Below are 9,996 nucleotides of genomic sequence, written 5' to 3'. Positions count from 1 at the left end.
CCATATTAAAAGTTGCATCAAGCAGGACAAAGCAAAATGCATACCCCTATTTCTAAAAGGAGATGCAGTGGTATCACTCCCTTAAAAAGTTATCCACAGACATTTTTCTCTCGCTTAGCAAAGAGAGGCTTACCAAAAGCAGAAATGCTACTTGTATAACTGCCATATTTTAATTGTCCTGAAATATTCCCACAGGATACTAGTTCTTAACTCACATTGTACGATGTACCAGATACAGCTGGTAAGGCTATCATTTTGGTGGAAGTAGTCTTCAGGACCTTGCCACAGACATCAAGGATCTCAAATATGTAAAAAGCTGCTCTCCCCACCCACATGCAGGACAGACATCAGAAATCAAACAGATCTTTTCTGTGATTCAGAGGAGCACAGTAATTTCTCTCAACATAATTATCTAGGTAGTAACTACTAATTGAACCACTGCTAAATAATTAAGGGTTGCAAATTGGCTTTAATTTGAGTGCTAATCTTAGAGATCAGGTTGATAACAGAAAACTACAGTGGGAAACAGAAGTAAACACATTTATAAAAGTTCTCTACTTGGAAGTGATCATTTATGGGTTAATGTTTTAAAACAAGTATAAATGATAAGTCAGTCCCTGTATTTTATGATTTACTGACTTAACCATGTTAGTATGCTTACGTAGTTTTCATATTTCACCATTGAAATTGATCATTTCCAAAGGATTAACTTTCGCATGTTACATTTTTACACTTGGAAGAATCAAATACTAACCTCTAAAAGTATATATGTAATACTTTGGTAACACCTATGCTAAGATTGGAATGATATAGAGAAGATTAGCATGGCCTCTGCACAAGGACGACACACAAATTTGTGAAGCATTCCATATTCTTTAAAAAAAAAAAAAGTGAAAGTGTTTATGTATATATATGTTTTCCTTTAAGAGTTACAGAACATAGATTACTAGTTTGAAAATAAATGGCTCTAATGAAATGAAAATTGTCTTCAATGTCACCTGATACATGCTCATATGCTGTAAAGTTATATTTTAAATACATTTTTATAAGAGATTTAATACTCACTTTCTTATGAAAATACCAAGGGAGCTGCATGCATTTAAAAATACAACCTATGATCTAGTTATATTGATTCTATTTGCTTATCTGTACTCAAAATTCAAAAGTTTGTTTTTTGAAGCATTTTTACTTCATTTTGAATACAAATAGGCAGGAGGAACTCACGATGTCTCTGACAATTATTCTTCCATTTAGAATTTATATAGTTTATTAACAGTTATCAAGAAGTAAGGTGAAATGTCAGGCAATTTATTTTTAATTATTTAATCTTAGGCAAGTTACAGAAACATTCAAATAATGATAAGGCCTTGTAACAACATCCTAAGGAAATTCTAATTATATCTGCTCTTTGTTTCATCTTTGGAGAAGCAATTTAATTGACTCAAGTTAGCAAGTGCAAGGTCAGTCAAATGCCCTTTGGCCTAATTCAGAGATGCCAAAACAACTGAATGGAATACAGAAGAGGAAGTTACAACTTGTTCGTAAAACCTAATTAGAGACCAAAAAATCAGAGCCTTAAAAATGCAAGTGGCCATCTCTATCAAAGAACAAAATTCAAGTTCTTGAATGGTTGTAAAAAAGTTGGGAAAATGCTGCTCTAAATGATGTATGGTAAAAGGATTTGAACAACCAAGGGAGCAATGGTTACTCTGGGTCCAAGGGCAGATTGAGGGAGGAGATTTGAGCTCAGATAAAGTACTGGAAAATAAGGACAGGAGAGCCAACGATAAAGCTTGTAAAACTGAAAGTGGCTAGGGTAGAAACTGTTACAAAAGGGAAGTTTAAATTCTCAAGTTTTGGGTCTGATTTGCCCATGTAGCTTCCTTCATGAAGTCCCAGGTGAGAATTGTCTCTCCTGACCCTGTTTTAGGACTCAGCTCAAAACCTCTTTTACATTTAGCTTTCTTCCACCAACCTCCTCTGAATTCCCATGTGCTCATGCTTTTCACATCCATCTGCCCTTTTGTTTTTGCTAGTAGATTTAGTTTGGGACCTTTTCCGGGCATAAAGATCAATGAGATGCAGTGGAACTTGAAGATGTGAGTTCGAGTCTCGACTACACCACTTAGTAGCGAAGGTTGCACCTTCTAACATTATCATCTCAGCACTATCTTCAGAATGAGTGTGTTCTACCTGGAATAGTAGGAGTTCAATAAATATGCACTGAATGAAAATGAGAGAAATGCTACTCTACCATACACATTAAAAGGAAAGTGAAGAAATCCACAAATGAATTGGTACTTTTGAATTTCTGTGCAGTTACGCTTATGGGTAGATTTCAAAACTTTGTATGGAATACAGATCACAGTCTCCATTATCTTCTTAAAGAGTGATCACTGAGATCAACTGACAAGGGACAATGCTTTTTTTCCTACCATCTTTAGCACCTGGCAGAGCATCACATCCATAGGAAGCACTCAGTAATTATTGAAAAGTGATCTGCAAAATTTCCCTGAAAATTGGAGACAGAGAAAGAGTTCTTGTCAGCATTCTGGCAGAAGCCTAAGCAGTCTGACAATATCCCTGACAGTCTGTTACAGTGACCAGATGGGACCTGCACATCAGCACGCGGGTGGGGGAGCCAGCACATCCATGAACGAAGCGATTGTTTTACCTCTGTGATTACGAGACAGCATGTGCTCTGCAGGCAAGTTGGAGCAGATTAATCACCATGAAACTAAGCAGGGTGCCTAATACCAAAAGTTAATTTATTGGGATGTCCACATGGTTTCCAAGGGTTTATATTTTCTTTTCAAGTACTAACTAAGAATAAAAAGAGTGGTAGTTTTCTTTTATCAATAACTTGATTTTAAATGAGAAGTTATTTACTCTGAGCCTTTCCCCCTAAATAAGAGTTAGAGCGTAAAGCATTAGAGTCAGAAGGTCATTCTGATTTATAAAGGCATTTCTGCTTATACTCAATATAAAGCAATCAAGTACAGGATCTTCATGTATGAACACCCTCTTGTTGTAGACTTCCTTAAGGAAAGGGAAATAACAAAGTCCCTTTCATGATGCACAAAGGAGGGTACTTAAATATTCCACTGAATATTTAAATTTATATTTAATTTAATATATTAATATTAAATTTATATTTAAAGTCACAATCTCATTTAGATTAGTTATTTTCCTAATAAAAGTGCTTAAAATAGGGGCATAGTTCGATGAACTTCAAGTAATCTAATTTTTCTAATTACATACACAGTTTTCATGGTAAATAAGGAGAAAAATACAGAATTACATTACGATCGCTAAGTAGAAGAAAAAGCACTATCACATTTATAAACATGAAATGACTCCATTAACAATCTACTAAAAAAAATTCCATCTTCTCAGGGTGTCCAAGTTCTAGCTTAAGTGTTTTAGCTTTAAGTTTGTCCACTGTTTCTTTTTAAGTAATTGTGATTATTTTTTGGTTAAAAAAAAAAACAAGAGTAAAGTTCTTAGATAAATGTGGGGACCTAAGTCTTACCAAGGTGAAATGAAATTGTTCAGGTTATTCCATAAAAATACGGAGTTATTTTAGGTAGGCCACAAATTGTGTATATTGCTTTGATACATTTCTTTCTAATTGTAAAACCCCTAGGAAATGTTTCTTTTCTCCCCAAGACATATATTAAGCATTTTTTCCATTAAAGACAAACCAATTAGTTTAAACATAAAAATGTCAAGTATTATACTGTCTTTGTCTTCATTACTGTTAAGCCTAGTTAACAGGTTTTTGTTGGGGCGCAGTTAAAGTTCTTCACTTCTCATGAGCTAATGTAGCAATTCTTTGAACAGTTTACATACAACATTTAGTGTTGACACCCATTAGCTTCAACAGAAAATATTTTAATTAGTTAAATAAAAAGGAAAAAAGATTAATTATTGTTTTAAAATGAAAGTGAACTATTTGAAGATTAATTTTAAGATTATTTAAAAATGGATCACTGCATGTCCTCCACTCTCATTTATCTAGATTCTCAGTTGTAGCTTAGCTAGAACCCCACAGAAACTACTGAAAAACATGGGCAACAAGATGTACAACAGTAAATGTTTTGATTAAGGGTATTAATATCCAAAATGTAAATAATACTAATAAGGATACTGACATTCTCCACTTGGTTACTCCATGATTCCAAAGGATGTATTTGGGGAATGATAAACAGTGAGCTTGCCCATAACATTAGGAAGTAAAGTTACATTCTTTTGAGAGCTCATTTTATGGGTTGGATAGTAGAGCAAGAGGTCAGAAAAGAAATTTTAGCCGAGAAAAAATTCAAAATGAATGCTAGCTCAGGATGCAAAAGCGTTCAAGGTAGGTGGTCAAGAATCATTTAGATAATTTCATTTATGTTCAAGCTATGAAACAGTTGGGTACTGGAGATTAGAAAGTTTTTTTCCTTTCCCTTGAGAAGGATATTTTGTCTGAGGCAGTTGCATCAGGTGTCCTACAAGCCCCAGGGTGAGGAGCAAGTGCCAGGGAAGGGGCTTTAAAGGGACCTCAAGAGCACTTGTTGTTGAATATGTAGTTTGTGCGACCCTGTGGAGGAATGTCTAAAGAGCGACACAGAGACTGACAGGCTGCTATGGAAACACAGGTCAGGAGCAGTGGCCATACTGATATCAGCCTGTACTTCCAGGCTGTGTCCAGGAAAATACACACAACAGCTTCCTAAAGAACAGATAGGAATCATACTCGCTCAAAAACGGGATGGAATAAGGTCACCTCAAGTCCTATTCAAGAGTGTTGAGTGAAAAGACTTCAGAAGTTAACACCTGGTGGGACTGCAATCTGTCTCAGGATAAAGAATGAGAACATACCAGTCAGAGGAGAAATGCAGTCACACTTATCCAAAGAACTGCAAAGGAAAGAACTCCAGAAAGAGGAAATTCCAAAAACTCACAAAGATGCTTATGAAAGAAAATTCACCCTTTAAACGTCTGACAAGGCCAGAAAGTTGAGAAGTGAGGTCCCTCTGACAAGGGCAGTAGACACTTCTCTACACCCTTCTCCTCTCCTCTCCTCCTGAAAAGGGGTCGGACACTGTGTGTAACAGCTCAGGGAAGAGGAGAAACACTAGGCAGGGACAAGAGAAGAAGCCTCTGCAAGGAGCCCGCCCTCCCTCCCATGGCATGACCTAACGGGGACAGATAGAGCAAACGGAGGTTCAATTTTAAATGAGGTTGGGCATTTTATTACATTAGACAGGATCTTTTAATTGTTGGATAACAACTGTCTGTACTACCTAACAGTGGCCTCGAAAGCCATGGGGTCTGCTGGAGCCATCCAACAGGTCCAGGGAGAAGAACTCGTCCCACAGACTAGATTGAAAGTGACTGAGGGAGGTCAGATAAAGTTGTTCATTATTACACTCCATGAGGTGACATAACAGTTGCTGTTAATTAGTAGTTAAAATAAATAATTATAGTCTCAGAGTCAGTTTATTTCTCATTGGTCTACTTATCTGCCTCTATAGCCCATGTGGGAAAAAAAAAAAAGAGAGAGATAAAACAAAATAAAGACAACCAAGAAACAAATGCTTCATTAATACAGATACAAAAGCAGTACTTACTTCATCATTCCCCTTGTGGCCTGTTTTGCTTACAACCTGTTTAGAGACTCACTCTGCCCAAGCATGGTTTGAACCACTTCCAAAATGAGTAACATTTTCAGATGGAAGGATCCCAACAATTCATTAAAGCAAGAAAGCAACCAAATAACATAACCAAACAGAGAGTATTGCACTTTTTTTTTTAACTGTCAACTATGACTCCATTAAAAAAAGAGAGAAAGAGAGAGGGTGAGACTTTCAGCTTGTATATATTACTCCTAAAGTTTACATAGAGAGGGCTCTGGATTTTATATGAATTATTGCTAGGACTGCTTAAGGCTAGCTGAGGTAGAGATGTTCACTTGTTGCCAAAGTGACACATGCTGTGTAGTTTAGGATAATTTGTTTAGAAACCATAGTTCCTTAAAGCATATTGTACAAGTGTCCAACACTTTCACTACTGTGATGTCTACACTGACCAGGATTCTCATGTATCACTTATAAATGAATGATAAATGGATGTAAGTAACCATCCAGTTGATCACTTTTTTCAAGAACTATTAAAATTCCTTGGACTCTAGACATGGGGTAGGATGTGCAGTCTTAGGGCAGGGAAATCTAGTTTCTTCAACTTGAACCATGAGAAATTTACACATGGAAGGAAGAACACGATTCTCTTCTACTCTTTTTCTCAAACATGTTTTTCCCAATCCTAACTGAACAAGGAAATAATAAACCTCACATTCCAATTCCAAAGGCAAACTAATTAAGCAAATTTAAATAGTTTGTTAACAATCATTCAAATTTTGCCCATCCATCTTGGAGTAGTTCAAATCCCATGCACAACATGTGATTTTTTTCCCCTCTCTGAATTCTTATAATATGTGATCTATTTCATTATTTTGGACATTTAAAGATTTTTCTGACTTGTCTTATAACTTGTTTAACTGTGTTATGTCTTGTCTTCCTAACTAGGGCATGAGCAGTGACAAGACCTGAGTTTTATAATCTGTTACTGTTCTTAGAACTGGTGGTAGACATCAGTATTTTTTATGAAAAAATGAAAAAACAAACAAACAAAAAAACCACTTGACTAAAGTAGAAAGACAAAATAAAAAATTCAACAATCAATCACTAAAAAGTATCCCCAGGTTTACTTCCATAAATGCATATAATTGGTTTCAACCCCAGAGACTGTCACACTCAAATCAATCAAAGCAGCATTATTTTAGATGTAATTCCGCTACAAAATATTTTCAATGATTCTTAAGTCATATTTAACGATTTGATTTTTTAACAATATGTCTTTTGTACATTATTTACTCAATAGTGCTAAGTACTACAGAATAATGATGTAGTCTTTAATTCTTTTAGTTAAATTGTAATGTATTCTCTCCTGACAATGTCACTCCTAATATCAGTTAACAATACTGCAGGGAGAAAAGTTAAAAGGTATCAGCAAATTTGAAGAAATCTACAGCAGATTAGATGTTACAAAGCTTAGATTAAATAAAGAATCACAGAGAACTTTGATAGAGGCAAATGAACCCTTACATAAGCAAGAGAAGTATTTGTAAAGGTCAGCAGATTTTTCAATTTTTACCATGCAGTGTGGAGGAAAATAACTTATTTCAAGGATTTTTACTTGCAATGAATACTTTCCAAGGCTATCTCCTCAAAAAAAAAAAAATCCTTCCAGATAATTTCCTAATTAGAATTAGCTAATCTTTATAATTATTTTCAAGCCAAAGAGATAATATACACTTTTTGATTGTCTGAGAAAATTTTTGTCTCCCTCAGGAAAACTACATTAATGAAGGAAAAAAAAACCTCTAAGCAACGTTTTTTGGTTTTTATTTTCTAGAAAACGTGTTTTCTACTCTCTCTGTAAGGAAAATGATCAATGTGACTGATTCCTGAACACTTCTTCTACCTAAAGCAGCTAATAATTGATGTAAGCAAATCACAGTCTCCTCACCCTTCTTTCAAGTGTCAGAATTGGGATGGACATGTTTCTGTCCTATGAGATATGAGGGAGGATTCTTTGAAAGGTTTTCTTGCTCTTAAGAAGGAGACTTAGTAAGTAATGATCTTTTATCCTTTGACATTTCCCTGTCTGGATGTGATTCATGAATCTGTTACAGCCATCATGCTACCAACCTAAGAAGAATGCCAACACCAACAACGGCAGACAGAAAGAACTGGGTACTTTATAACACCGTTAAGATGATATTACCATCTCTGTAGCCACTCAAACTCTAGACATTATTCTTATTCTGGAATATAATAAATTTCCTTTTTTTTTTTTTTTTTTTTTTACCTCCTAAGTAAGGTCTTTTTTGGTAAGCTGACAGCACACTAATTGATTGAGAGTAATATATCCATCCATCTCACACACAAGAGAGAAAAAGACAACAAAATTACCAATTCAAAAAAAATAAACATTATTTACTATCCTTTATGTGTATGACACTGTACTATGTACTAAAGGAGAATCAGAAGTGCATGTAAAACATCCCCCCACCCCATTCAAAGTGTGTATAAATAAAACAGGGGATCTATTTACCAAATGGATAATGATAATTCTATCAGAACATCTGACACTGGCATAAATACAGAAAACGCTCTAGTAAACACGAAGATAGGTACACTTTCTTGGAAAGCAAGAGATAGTAAAAGAGTAAAATTAGATAAATGCCTTCAAAACTGAGGAATGAGATAAGCAAGAAAGTAAATCGCAATTTCAGGAAGTTGTAGCAAAAAAAGCACAAAACTTGAAAGTAAGCTACTTATTTTGAAAGAACTAATGCATTAGTTACAGTAAAATGAAGCAAGAGGGAAAGAGGGAAGCAGAAAGTAAAGCGCTAGTGAGAGAACAATGAAGGGAGGATGAAAATGAGGCAGGAAACCCAGGGCAGAAATGGGCAGGAAGGGTATTAGATGTCAACAGAAACCTCAAGTTCTTTCGAGTTCCTTGGAAATCAAGAACTGCCAGATGTGTACAAACCAGGAAGAAATATAATTAGATTTTTATTTTTTTAAGAGATTACACGGATGGTCATGGTGAGTGGGTGAGACGAGGAGAAAAGAGATTCTCTTTTATAAGACAAACCTAGCTGAATAATGGTACTATCACTTACACAAGAAGAAAATACTGAAATATTTGTCAACTTATCAGCTTGGCCTGTCAGCTAAGGCTTCTGTTGGGTCTGCATCACAGCTCAGTTCTCCTTTGTCTAATGCTACTTCCTTAGTGACACTCTCCCACGTGTTGATCCCAAGAACACTCCCCCACAAATCTCCTATAAGCTAATCTTCATCTCATGGTTGGCTTCCAAGGAAACTCATCCACCAAACTGTTGGGAGTGGTTAAATACAGTTTCAGATCTGTGTCCTTGGAACAGGATCACTCCTGGCTGGATCTGATTGCTCTATTTTGATCTAGAGATGGGATGGGAACAGAGAATCAGGTGAGTATCTGTCCCAAATTTGTCCCAGAGAGGAATCCACAGGCTATGCCCTAAATAAAGAGAGACCTTATGGATCAACTCTAGAAGAAACCCACTTAAACTATGAGGTATTACATCCCTGGTGATTGATGTGTACTTATACTTGCCCTTAAGTCTATTAAGTCCCTATAGAAATAGTCCTTCCCCTCAAAAACAAACAAGCAAACAAAAAAAAAAACAGAATCTTTTTTCCCTATTATCTAAATGTCAGTTTTTTAAAAAAATTAAAAATAAAACTTTTAAAAAAACTCAGTCTATTTAATTTTTACTTTCTAGGTAGTAGAAATGCCCTGAAAGATCTAATTTTGACTTTCTTCCTTCACAGCCATTTACTTAAAGTTTATTGCTCGTGTACCTGCACCATTCATTGTGGAAGATCAAAATCTAGTCTGAACAGAGTAAAGATAATAAGAAGGATACTATTAAACATTCATTACTGGATTAGTTTTGTAAATGATTTTGCCATAATTTCTGGTGATCTTGTACCAAAGGCTTGTGGCAAATATGAAATGATAATGGCTATTTTTCAATAGGCACAGCCTTGTTTGTACAAAACCTTCAAATAGATATATATCTTAAATTTTGATACTTCAATTGAATACTTTCTATATAATTTTTTAATTTTCCAGAGGAAAAAATTCCCAACCCGTCACTCATTAAGCAATCTACAACAGGTAATTGAGTTAATTCTAAAAGAATACAAAGGACATCCTTCAGCCCCACAGAGTCCCAACATGTGTAGTTTCCTCCACTGAGGAGTTTGGACTTTTGCTGAAGGGCAACGAGCCCACGCAAATCACGTAGGTCTAAACACTGCTGAACAACTACATCTTGACACTTATTTGCTACTGTGGAGTAAGTACCTTTTAGCACTGGCACTGTTTATATAC

At 35.5% G+C, this 9,996-nt stretch overlaps 1 protein-coding gene and 1 non-coding gene across 5 annotated transcripts in view; one reads left to right on the top strand and one right to left on the bottom strand.

Annotated features, from left to right (window-relative positions):
- Window positions 1-9,996, bottom strand: part of SEMA3D (semaphorin 3D) — a 178,448-nt gene that overhangs the window by 86,087 nt on the left and 82,365 nt on the right. The gene's annotated exons all lie outside the window — the stretch shown is intronic.
- LOC116665142 lies at window positions 771-876 on the top strand. The gene has a single exon (XR_004321705.1). It is a non-coding gene; the product is annotated as a U6 spliceosomal RNA (small nuclear RNA).

Source organism: Camelus ferus, chromosome 7 (assembly GCF_009834535.1).
Source record: "Camelus ferus isolate YT-003-E chromosome 7, BCGSAC_Cfer_1.0, whole genome shotgun sequence".
Classification (NCBI taxonomy): Eukaryota; Metazoa; Chordata; class Mammalia; order Artiodactyla; family Camelidae; genus Camelus; species Camelus ferus.
Note: the sequence above shows the minus strand (reverse complement) of the source record. Positions and strands in the feature narration are given on the sequence as shown.